The sequence below is a fragment of the Lactuca virosa genome, chromosome 3 (genome assembly GCF_052849685.1).
Source record: "Lactuca virosa cultivar CGN04683 chromosome 3, Lactuca_virosa_CGN04683_v6, whole genome shotgun sequence".
Taxonomy (NCBI): domain Eukaryota; kingdom Viridiplantae; phylum Streptophyta; class Magnoliopsida; order Asterales; family Asteraceae; genus Lactuca; species Lactuca virosa.
In genome coordinates, this window is record NC_136428.1 from 155,665,022 (window position 1) to 155,678,321 (window position 13,300).

Genomic DNA, 13,300 nt, shown 5'->3' on the forward strand with positions numbered 1-13,300 from the left:
GGTTGCCAAAACACCTCACGAGATGTGGACAGGGAAAGCTCCCTCGTTGGCACATATCAAGGTTTGGGGTTGTGAGGCTTTCGTAAGGCGAGAGACTCACGACAAGCTCGAACCTTATAGTGAGAAGTGTATTTTCATCGGCTATCCGTAGAAGTCCTTTGGCTATCTCTTCTATAGACCGAGTGACAATGTTGTCTTCGTTGCGAGGAGAGGGGTTTTCCGAGAGCGAGAAATCATAAGCCAAGAGGACAGTGGGAGTCAAATTGACCTTGAAGAGCTTCAAGAGTCAAACGATGAAGGAACCTCTAACACTGGCGCTCAACCTGAGGAGGAAACTCCTGTTGAACCAATTGACGAGTCCTTACCTCTTAGACGTTCCAGTAGAGTTAGCGTTCCACCCCAGTTGTATGGTTTCCATATTACTACTGAAGGGGATACGTTTATTAGTGATAGCACACTAGTAAATCTAGACGAACCTAACAGATACAAGGAAGCCATGGCAGGCCCGGAGTCTGCAAAATGGAAAGAGGCGATGGACAGCGAGATTCAGTCCATGTATGACAACGAAGTTTGGAATTTGGTTGACAACGTGCCAGGTCGTAAGACGGTCGGGTGCAAGTGGATATTCAAGAAGTAGATTGACATGGATGGGAATGTGCACACTTATAAGGCGAGATTGGTTGTGAAGGGCTTTACTCAAACTCCCAGAGTTGATTATGACGAGACCTTCTTGCCAATTGCGAAGATAAATTCTATTAGGGTGATGCTAGCCATTGTTGCATTTCATGACTATGAGATATGGCAGATAGATATCAAAACCGCTTTCCTTAATGGGAAGTTGGCTGAGGATGTTTACATGAATCAGCCAGAGGGTTTTGTCGATGCAAAGCACCCCCATAGAGTGTGTAAGCTTGAGAAATCCATTTATGGATTAAAACAAGCATCTCACAGATGGAATCTTTGTTTTGATGAGAAAGTCAAAGAGTTGGTTTTCTGCGAAGCGAAGATGAATCATGTGTGTATGTCAAAGCCAGTGGGAGTGTAGTTAGCTTCCTCGTATTGTATGTCGATGACATACTACTCATAGGAATTGACATCCCAACCCTGCAGGAAGTCAAGTCCTGGCTTGGGAAGTGTTTCCCTATGAAGGACCTCGGAGAGGCTGCCTATATTTTGGGAATAAGGATAGTGAGAAACAGGAGTAAAATACTGATAGGACTCAGTCAGGATACTTACTTGGACAAGGTACTAAAGCGTTTTAGTATGGAGAATTCCAAGAAAGGGGAGTTGCTGATCCAAAGCAATACCAAGCTGAGTAAGACTCAGAGCCCGAGTACAGAGGCTGAGATAGCTGAGATGAGTCGAGTACCTTACGCTTCCGCAGTTGGATCGATCATTTACACTATGACTTGTACTCGCCCTGATGTGGCCTTTGCTTTGAGCTTGGTCAGCAGATATCAAGGGAACCCTGGTAGAGCCCATTGGACCGCAGTCAAGAATATTCTTAAGTACATTCTCTATTATATTGCTCAATACGTTCACGGATAATATTACTAATTTCGTCGGCTTGAATGGTTACCATGAGTATTTCTTAATTCTTTTTTGGAAAAAAAAATCAAAAATAATGCCTAAAGTAGAAGGACTAATCCGTTATTTTTTTCATCGCCCCCAATATGCCAATATTGGCACTGATAGTACATCAATGTAACTCGTTGTTTAAACAACTATTCAGAGTTCCTAGAGCTCCTTGTAAGGCTTGTTGGAAAACCCGTTGTCGGACTTGATTACTTGCTTTTTGTTGTTCAAAATTTATACTTTCGTTTTTGTAATTTTCTAGTTGTTCCAAAGTCTTATAAGTTGAATCAATCAAATTCAATTTTTCTCGCTCTATCTCAGAGTATCCATTCACGCGAAACTGATTTGCTTCTATTTCTACTTTCCGTAAGCGAGCCCGGGATTTTTCCAGCTGTTCGATGGCCCCCTCGCGCAATTCTTCTGAATTTCTAATAGTATTCAAGATTCTCTGTTTTCGATTATCTAATAAATCACTCAAATGAAAGTAGATTATCTTTCCATTCATTTCAAAAATTCCATGATCCCTTCCCGAACCAAACATGAATCTTTCGATTCATTTGGCTCTCACGCTCAATGTAAATTCCCATATCTTTATTGTTAATGTAATGAGCCTATCCTCTATTCTCTTGTCATATTCCAAAATGAAATCAAAATATCAAAAGGAATCACTAATCCAAGACCAAAATATTCGGAAGACTCTTCTGACCAAACAAAAAAAAAGTAATTGTGAGCAAAGTTGTTTACTTTTTTTAATCCAAGAAGTTTTTCTTACTTTATACACAATACATAGGTCATCGATTCAGCATTGGCTAAAAAAGGGGATGAAATCCCCAATTAAGTAGTTCAAATCATTTTATCGATATGAGTGTTCTATATTGATAAAATCTTTATTTTGAAATCATCTCTATATTAACATTAACATAGTGGTCGAAAGAGTACTATGCTGCGTCTGGACTTCAAACAGTTTAGCTTTAACCATGTGAACGGTCCCACATTATTGGTTGATAGAGAATCAAAGTGGATTTTCCAATAAATTACGAAATGCTATAGTTCTTACATATGATTTCTGAATTTATTCAGAAGTAATTCGCGAGATCATGCACCCTTCTTTATTAGGTATAACTTTCCTAGTTATAACAAAAAAAGTACATCTGGTTGGATCCAACCTATTCTTGAAATAAACAACTCGCACACACTCCCTTTCCAAAAAAGATCAAGACCCCAAGCACCACACTTAGATTTATTAGATTTGTTGCTAAAATATCGGTATTAAACCCGAAACTCCCGGCGGATGGCCAGTGGCCCAAAGAAACAAAAGAATCGGTTACATTTTTCATATGATCTCCTCGTATAGATAGACTAAAAAATCGAACAAAGTTCTTTTTGTATTACTTTGCCCTCTTTTATATATATATATATATATATATATATATATATATATATATTGATATTGCTAGTTTCCTACTTTCTAAATAGAATAGATTTTTTATTCGATTTAGAAATAGTGAATTACCTCCTTGGTTGCAACCCCTCTTAAAAACTAAAAAATGGCCTACGAACACGAATGGTAAGGATGAAAGCGAGTTGGTATGCTAATTCGTCATCCGCAAATCAGCCCTTCCTGTGGGTTATTTTCTCAACGAATAAGTAATTCTAGGAATGAAATCTTTATTTAATTCGGAAAATCAAAGCACAAGTTCAAGGCAATAAAATATAAAAATTTTTGATTTTTCATATTTCGAATGTTAAACAAAAGGATTCGCAAATAAAAGTGCTAATGCTACAACCAGACCATAAATGGTTAAAGCTTCCATAAAAGCTAGACTAAGCAATAAAGTACCTCGTATTTTTCCCTCCGCCTCGGGCTGTCTCGCGATACCTTCTATAGCTTGACTCGTAGCAGTACCTTGACCAACTCCAGGTCCAATAGAAGCAAGCCCTTCAGCCAATCCAGCAGCAATAACGGAAGCGGCAGAAATCAGTGGATTCATGATAAGTTCCTCGTACCAAAAAAAATGGTTAATGATACATTCAACCAATGAACTATGACTTAATGATTCCATTGCTACGATTCATACAGTCAAAGTAACTACAAACTTTGAATTTAAGTAATAACATTCTTGAATAATCAAAACAACTTTGATATCTCTTTTTTAGTTTGTCTCGAGAAAGTCTTTGTGAATCCATACAACTTTAGTTTTTCTGTTTCTTTGTCCCGAAACGCTCTTTGAATTCTTTGATTTTTTATTGACTTCATCCGTTTATTCATTCAACTCTCAGTCACAGATGAGACAGAAGGACTTATATAGAATCCCCATCTACATTCACATTCGATTAGTAGGGCAAACTAGATATATCTTTAGCTCATATATAACTAGTCAATATCTGATATCACATATACATGTCTTTCTTCCACAATGTAAACCAACTCTTCCCTAATTTTTAATTCAAGCTGATTTGATAAGGATGCATCTAACCCTTGACAAGAGTTAACTTATAGTCATTCAATTCCATATACCTAGTTCGACCTCGCCTCTACGAACCATTTATAAATCCCTTTTTTTAGAAATTATCATTTCCCTTTCTTTATCATTATCACGCAACCTACATTGATAAGATAATAAATGGATAAATTGATTGGGCCGAATCGTTGCATAGAAGTTGATTTGATTGATCTAAGTTCGTATAATTTATTATTTATTAATATTTTCGTTTGGTCAGTGGTTGCATAAAATCAACTGAAAAGGGGGAATCGTTCTCTAGAACATCCTTTTTTTATTTAATCACACATCGTACAAGACTTCTTCGTCAAATTACGACTCCGAATAGTTCATATTCGGATTCGATGACCAATCTAAACTCAATATTCATTGAGGGGAAAGTATGATTATGATATAAATGCACCAAACGGGAATTTTAGGAAAAAGATCTTTGATATCTCTTTCCTTTTTTTTTAATTATCTACTCTAATATCAATATTGTAATCTTTATTGTAATCTTTTTTTCTATTACTCTAGATCATATATAGTGTAGTTGGGTATTTTCATTCCCTAAGTCAATTTTTTTTAGCCACACCACATTGCCTTAGGTTAAACTAAAAAAAGACTATTTAGAAAACTAGTCAATGGTGGCCCTCCATGGATTCACCTACATAAGCCGCAGCTAAAGTTGCAAAAATAAGAGCTTGAATACCACTTATAAATAATCCAAGGAACATGACAGGGATAGGAACCACTGAAGGTACTAAAGAAACAAGAACAACAACTACTAATGCATCGGCTAATATATTTCCAAAAAGTCGAAAACTAAGTGATAGGGGCTTTGTGAAATCTTCTAAGATGTTAATAGGTAAAAGAATTGGAGTTGGTTGAATATATTTACCGAAATAACCTAATCCCTTTTTTCTAAAACCCGCATAGAAATATGCCACTGATGTGAGTAAAGCCAAAGCAACAATAGTATTTATATCATTTGTGGGGGCGGCTAACTCCCCATGAGGTAATTGTATGATTTTCCAAGGTAAAAGGGCGCCTGACCAATTAGCAACAAAAATAAATAGAAACATAGTTCCAATAAAAGGAACCCAAGGACCACATTCTTCTCCAATTTGAGTTTTACTCACATCTCAAATAAATTCAAGGACATATTCGAAGAAATTCTGACCGCTGGTTGGAATGGTTTGTGGGTTCCAAACGGCTAGAGTGGCTGAAGCTAATAAGATAGCAATTACAACCCAAGAAGTAATAAGTACTTGGCTGTGGACTTGGAAACCCCCGATTTTCCAATAAAAATGTTGGCCTACTTCCACACCGGATATATTGTATAACCCACTTAGTGTGTTGATGGAACATGATAGAACATTCATATTGCCCTTTGACAAAAATAGGATTTTAAACAAAATTATTTTGATTCAACCATCTCTTTCTCGACTTGACTACTTGAATCATATATTTTGAATACCAACTAATCAAATTCTATTACTTGTTATTTTTATCTCTATTTTTGAGATTCAGAAATAGTAACCGATTCGATAAATCTATGAAGGTTCCAAAATGAAATAAGTTATTTATCTTATTATTAATCACAAATTTCTTATATAGCCAGAACGGCCTTCACAAATTGCAAATACTAATTTGTTAAGAATTAATCGGATTGAAGATATAGCGTCATCATTGGCTGGAATCGAAATATCTATGAGATCGGGGTCACAATTTGTATCGATTAAACAAATTGTTGGAATTCCCAACATGATACATTCTTGAAGGGCCATATATTTTTCGTGCTGATCAACGATGATTACAATATCGGGTAACCCTGTCATATATTTAATCCCGCCTAGATATGTTTGCAAATGAGATAATTGTCTTTTCAACATAGCCGCATCTCTTTTCGGAAGACGGTCGAGCCCCCCTGTTTTTTGTTCGGTTCTCAAGTCTCTAAACTTATGAAATCTTGTTTCTGTAGTGGACCAATTCGTTAACATACCACCGAGCCATTTTTTATTAACATAATGACACCGAGCCCTTATTGCAGCCCATGCTACTAAATCATCTTCTTTATTTTTAGTGCCAACAATAAAGAATTGTTTTCCTCTGCTTGCTGCATCAAAAACCAAATCACAAGCTTCTGATAAAAAACAAGCAGTTCTAGTAAGATTTGTAATATGAATACCTTTACATTTTGCAGAGATATAAGGTGCCATTTTAGGATTCCATTTCCTAGTACCATGGCCAAAATGAACTCCTGCTTCCGTCATCTCTTCTAAATTAATGTTCCAATATCTTCTTGTCATTTCTCCCCACACTGCCTCCCCCTTTTGAAAAAAAAGAGGTACCCTGAAAGAAATAATTGTTCCGATGGAACCTTCTTTTATACCATAGATTGGCGTAGATACACAGCGCAATCCATTATTCTTTTCTATTTGTTATTTTTTTATTACTATTACCAAATGAAATGACTGGACCAACAGATCCTTTATAAAATATAAAAGAAAGGGGTGAATTTGCTCTTAGAGATCATTAAATCCTAAAAAAATGATTGTTCTTGTGTATCATGGAAATTATTTGAAAGGCAAGAATCAAATAATTTTCTATGGTAGAACAAAATATCTTTCATTTCCCCCTCTAATAGATTCTTTTTTTGGAGTTCAAAGGCAACGTTGTTAGGAATGTTGTTAGGTTCGCTTGAAGGTGTTTTGAAGCCGCTACCAACAGGTATCATCCCCTAGAACAACGTTTTCTTTCAGGCCTTTCACAATTGGATGATGACAAAATTATCAAAGATTGAGATTCCTTATTTCGATTCAACAACGTATGGGTAGTTCCTTGATTTGGATTAAGGGATTCTTTAATCCTTGACTTGGAATAGGAATAAATGGAAGAAAATGGATTGACATTAGCGCGATCTGTTCCATTCTTAGAGATCAATCGTGAACCCGACAGATCGTTCCTTTTTCCGGTATAAGAAATAGGTGACTTAGCTAAGTCGATTCTTAGAAAATATCTAAGCAAACCATTTGTCCTTATTTCAACAAAGGAAGCACAGGCCTTTTCGATTTTTTTTGTCTTGGTCCCAATTCAACACTAAAGAAGTCCGAACTAATTGAATACTTGTGTCCCAAATTTCAAGAATTGGGTCGTAATAAAGGATATAATTGACAACTCGAAGTTGTAGATTATCACTTTCCTGCAAGAGATCCGGCGGGAAAAGTCTTCCTAAATTTATACCATCCGTTTTTTTTATATGGGACTACAGGTTGAACCAAAACAAATACTTTTTGTCATACCTGGAAAGTTTCATTCGTTGGATATAGAGCCAAATTTTCAATTTTTTGTATTCTTTGGAATTTGGTTTTCCCCCTCCTAGCGGTATCAATCAGAATGCCTTATTTGTCTTTCCAGGAAAATGGATATCTCCAGAAAAGATTATCAGTTTCATTTTTTCTGCTTTTTTCTTCACTCGGACCAATCCGCTTACCCGACTTCTTCTATTGAAAGTGATTTGTGTATCTGCCCCAATAATACTATTGTGTCGTACCATTATGGAAGAAGATTCGGACAAAATGTGGACTTCCACGGGAAAAAAAATGGATTTACTTCCTTTTGGTATTTTGGCCAAAATACCTTGACTCCTCGATACTCAATCAAATTCTCTTCGTTGACGATTGAATTTAGTTCTCGAGTCTCATATTTAGTAAGTCCCGAGCTCTTTCTTATATATCGAGGATCATCGAAATAAGCAAGAATACTATTTCTACAGAGAATACCATTTCTGGGTATTTCCATTGAGATACCTCAAGAAGGTATTAGTTGGTTCTCGCCTTCTTGAATCGATTCAAGTGGGATGATGAATCTATTTCTTCGCATCTTTGCCAATAAATTAGAATTACCATCGAGAATGGTCGGATATCTGAGATTACAATGATCCGTACATGTCATTCGACTCAGTTCTGAATAATCAGGAATCCTATCACCTTTTTGATTTTTAACAGAAAAATACGAACTAAAAAATTTGTGTCTCACTTGATTATTAGTTACCGAGGGGTTAGCAATATATCTTGGCTTGACAGAAAGAGAATAAACATTCATTTGATCTTGATCCTTGTGGATCGAACAAGGGCCTAGACTGTATCTCCAGGGCCCCCCTAATAATATCCATAAATGACTTGTTTTTGGTAAGAGATGAATATTACCATATGTAAATTCAGGTGCATGGTACACATCAGTATTCCAGTGCATTTCGCCTTCTGAGTCAGAATAAATATGTTTTCAAACCTTCTCTTTCAAATTCAAAGTGGAGGTTCCCGTGCGAATCTCAGCAATCACTTGTTCTGATTCTACATATTGATCGTTTTGAACTAAAAGAAAACTTTTGGGCGGAATACACACATTGTGTATAATATCTTCACTCTCAATAGTTACATACAAGTCTCTAGAACATAGAAAAGCAGGATGTCCATGACATGTACGTGTCGGATGAACCAAATCCTTGTTGAATTTTATTTTTCCATTAGAAGGGGCTCACACATGTTCTGCAATACCCCCTGTAAATACTCCGCCGGTATGAAAAGTTCTTAATGTTAATTGAGTGCCCGGTTCTCCAACAGATTGACCCGCAATAATACCTACGGCTTCTCCCAATTCGACCAGGTCGTCATGAGCTGGACTCCGGCCATAGCATAATTGACTCCGGCCATAGCATAATTGACAAATCCAAGATTTACTCCTACAAGTAAAGTAAAGGGGGTTCGAATAGAGATTGGTTGTGCTCTAAAAGTTATGAATCTACTGACAAGTCCAACCCCAATATCTTGATTTCTAGTAGCAATACATCGCAAACCTATATATATCATCTGCTAATACACGGCCAATTAATGTTTAGATAAAAATCATGTCCGTCATCATTCCATTTCGAGGACTTACACAAATACCTTGAACGCTGCCACAATCTGTTCGACGTACAACAATGTGTTGAACTACTTCAACAAGTCTGCGCGTGAGATATCCTGCATCTGATGTTCGGATAGCGGTATCCACAACCCCTTTACGAGCTCCGTAACAAGAAGTAATGTATTCAGTTAAAGACAGTCCTTCGCGTAAATTGCTTTGAATGGGTAAATCAATCATTTTCCCTTGAGGATCCGACATTAATCCTCTCATACCTACTAATTGATGTACCTGAGATGCATTTCCTCTGACTCCCGGAAAAGACATTATATGGACTGGATTAAAAGGATCGGTCATCCAAAAATTAGGATTCATTTCTTGTCGCAAATATTCACTTGTGGCATACCATATTTCGATCGATTGACGTAATTTTTCTAACACGCGTACATTCCCATAATGATGGTGTTTTTCCAAAATAAAACTTTGTTGTTCAGCATCTTGAACTAGCCATCTTTTAGAAGGTATTGTTAAAAGATCATCAATTCCTAATGAAATGGATGCGGCGGTAGCTTGTCGGAAACCCAGAGTCTTTACTTGATCCAGGATATGTGATGTATATCCTATTCCATAGTGATCAATAAATTGACTAATAAGCCGTTTCATGGAAGTTCCGTCTATCACTTTATTGTGAAAGACATGGGTCGTCTGCCATCAGTACCTCCATATTGCGCTGAGTAGAATTTTACAATGGGCTTGAGTCAGTGATTGGAAAACTTCCTTTTCATAGAAATTTACAATGGGCTTGATTCACGTAGAAATTCTGCACTTATGGTCCTAGTTAACCCGGAGAGACTCGAATTCCTGTTGGTAGCATAGAATTACAACAGCCCTGCCAAAACCCCTGTATGGCTTCTTCGATTTCTCGATAAAGGGAAATATGACCAAGCGTAGTTCGAATATATATATATATATATATATATATATAAAGAATTTCTTTTTTATACTTCGTACTATTAGATAGTGTCCATAAATCTCATAATAGGTCCCCACAGATTCATAGTGAATTTCGATGGGAACTTCTCTTGCAGCAATAACGCGTTGATCTAGTCGCCACCGCAGCCACAAAGGAATACCTAAATTGATTCGTTTTTGCCTATAAGCTCCAATTGCATCATAGGGATTACAAAAAAAGGTTTCTTTTTTTTTTGTATACTTATAGTTATTATCTTCATTTTGATAGTTTCTTGATTACATGGATTATACCTATTTACACAAATACCCCGACGATTTCCACTCGTTAAGACATAGAGTCCACTAAGCATATCTTGAGTTGGTGCCGAAATCGGATCCCCAATAGTTGGAGACAAAAGATTCATATGAGAAAACATAAGTAAACGCGCCTCTTCTTGAGCCTCCAAAGATAAAGGCACATGAACAACCATTTGATCCCCGTCAAAGTCTGCATTGAAGCCCTTACAAACTAATGGATGTAAACAAATAGCGCACCCTTCCACTAAAACGGGGAGGAATGCTTGTATGCCTAATCTATGCAGAGTAGGCGCTCTATTCAGCAATACAAGATGGTCATCCAGAATTTCCTGAAGTATTTCCCATACAATTGGTGTTTTTCCGAATTTGACTCTTAGCAACTCCTATGTTCGAACCAAGATGTTTTCTAATTAGGTTAGGAATTACAAATGCCTGGAAAAGTTCTATTGCTATTTCACGAGGCAATCCACATTGATATAATGAAAGTGAAGGGCCCATGACAATCACGGACAGCCCTGAATAATCGACCCATTTACCAAGCAGAGTCTCGCGAACTCTTCCTTCTTTGCCTTCAATTACATCTGAAAGCAACTTGTAAAATCTATTATGATCATCCCTCATTGGTTGTCCGCAGATTCCATTATCAAGAAGTGCATCCACGGCTTCTTGTAGCAAATTTTCCTGAGATATTATTAATTCTTCTGGCGTAGCTATACTTGTTGTTAATAGATCTGTAAGATTATTATTCCGATAGATAATTCTTCTATAGATTTCATTAATATCCGAGGTCACTAGTTTATCCTCATCTATATGATATATTGGTCTCAACTCAGGAGGAAGAACCGGTAATAGATGCAAAACCATCCATTTTGGTTCTATATTTGTTCGAATAAAATGCTTAGCCAATTCCATGCGTCTAAGCAAAAAATCTTTTCTTCTTCCAACTTTTCGATCTTCCCATTCGTTCCCTGTGGGTTCCTCTTCCTCCAATTCTTTCCATTCTACGAATGAATAGTCTATAATAATTCGTAAATCTAGATTGGCTAATTGTTGTCTGATAGAACCTCCCCCGGTAGACATCTCTCGATTTCGAAATGTATCGAAGCTCCGGGTAGTAAAAAAAATGGGGATCCTGTATTTCCAGGGTTGAATTTCATATTCTAATAAACCCCGTAATCGTAAAAATGTAGGTTTTTTTATTTATGGGCCTAGCAAAATAAAAATTGGGATATGATCTCCCCCCCTCAAAATCGGACGTGAAAGTTTCCTTTCATCCGACTCAAGTAGGTATACCAAAAAAAGAAAAAGAAAGGAGTTCTCGCTTTGAAATTCTAGAAAACTCCAAAAAGATCTACTCCTTACTCAAGTTTCCAGTGAAGACCAAGCAAAATTTCATGGATTCCGTCTTCCTTAATTATTTTTATTTAGATTTTATGAATTCTTTATTCAATTATGACATAAATGAAATGTGAAATTCTTGAGTAGTCTACTTCCCCTTGAATGATGAATCTCGTAATTCTTAATGAAAGAGAGTACCTTAGAATTTAGAAGGAATTTACTTGTCTATTGTACTGTTCCATTTGATCTTTTAGGTCCCGACTTCACCTCGACGGTTAGGCCACAATGTCCTTAAAGTCTATATGCGATAGATAGATTCTTGTAACCATGACATCTTTTCTATTTTCTTACTTAAACATGATTTTTTCTAAAAAAGGAACTGCTTAATTCCACAAAAGAAAAAGTCTTTTTTTTACGAGGTCTAACTATAAATTCTTATGAAATCGACCATAGATCAATTCCCTTTTTGGGGAGCGTCTTAAATACATCCCTAATTCTGAGCTTCATGTTACTCCTACCAAGAAACATGTCAGGTACAGGGCATCCCGATTGGATTAAATGGGATGACAGTTTCTCATTTCAAATCTGTAAAATCAGAATTTCGATTAAATCACACACCGCAATATACTAGGTCTTCTAATTCGTTAAGAGGTTTATCTAAAAGAGTCACAATATAACTAGGAAGACGTTTCAAATACCACACATGCATTACCGGGTATGCGAGTTTGATGTAGCCCATTTGATATATTCGTATCCGAGAATCAACAAACTCGACTCCGCATTGTTCACAAAATTGCAGGTCTTCCTTTTCATCTCCGATTACTCGATAATTTCCACAAGCACAAATTCCACTTTTGATAGGCCCAAAAATTCTTTCACAAAATAATCCATCTTTTTCTGGTTTATTGGTTTTGTAATGAAAGGTATAAGGTTTTGTCACCTCTCCAACTATCTCGCCATTAGGCACGATTTTTTTGGACCAAGTACTTATTTGTTGAGGAGAAACTAATCCAATTCGGAGTTGTTGATGTGTATATCGATCGAACATAGAAGAAAACTTCTGCTTGATTTCGATTAAGCTTCCTTCCTATTAAGCTGGAAAGTCTTCTCAGATACAAGAAAGTGATTTAGTTCCAGATCTAAGGATCGTAGTTCTCGAATGAACAACCGAAAAGATTCTGGAGCATCTTCAGGAGTCGGTATTCTTCCGCCAAAGATTATAGTACCAAGTACTTCCTGGCGCGCTCTAATATGATCAGATTTATAAGTAAGCATTTCTTGTAAAATATAAACAACGCCAAACCCCTCTAAAGCCCAAACCTCCATTTCTCCTACCCGTTGTCCCCCTTTCTTGGACCTTCCTTTAAGGGGTTGTTGTGTAAGACGTGAATAACGCCCACTGGAACGCCCATGGATTTTATCATCAACTTGATGAATTAATTTCAAGATATAAGGTTTTCCTATTATAACAGGTTGTTCAAAAGGATCCCCTGTTCTTCCATCAAATATTCTGCTTTTTCCTAGAGACTCGGGTTGAAATATCCATGGATTCACTGTTTGCTTACTGGCTTCATATAATTCAGAAAACACCAGTTTTCTCGAAGCTTCTTGTTCATATCTCTCATTAAAAGGCGCTATTCGATAATGTCTGTCTAGCGAACCCCCAACTAACCCGAGTGAAGATTCAAATATTTGTCCTACATTCATTCGGGAAGGTACTCCTAATGGGTTTG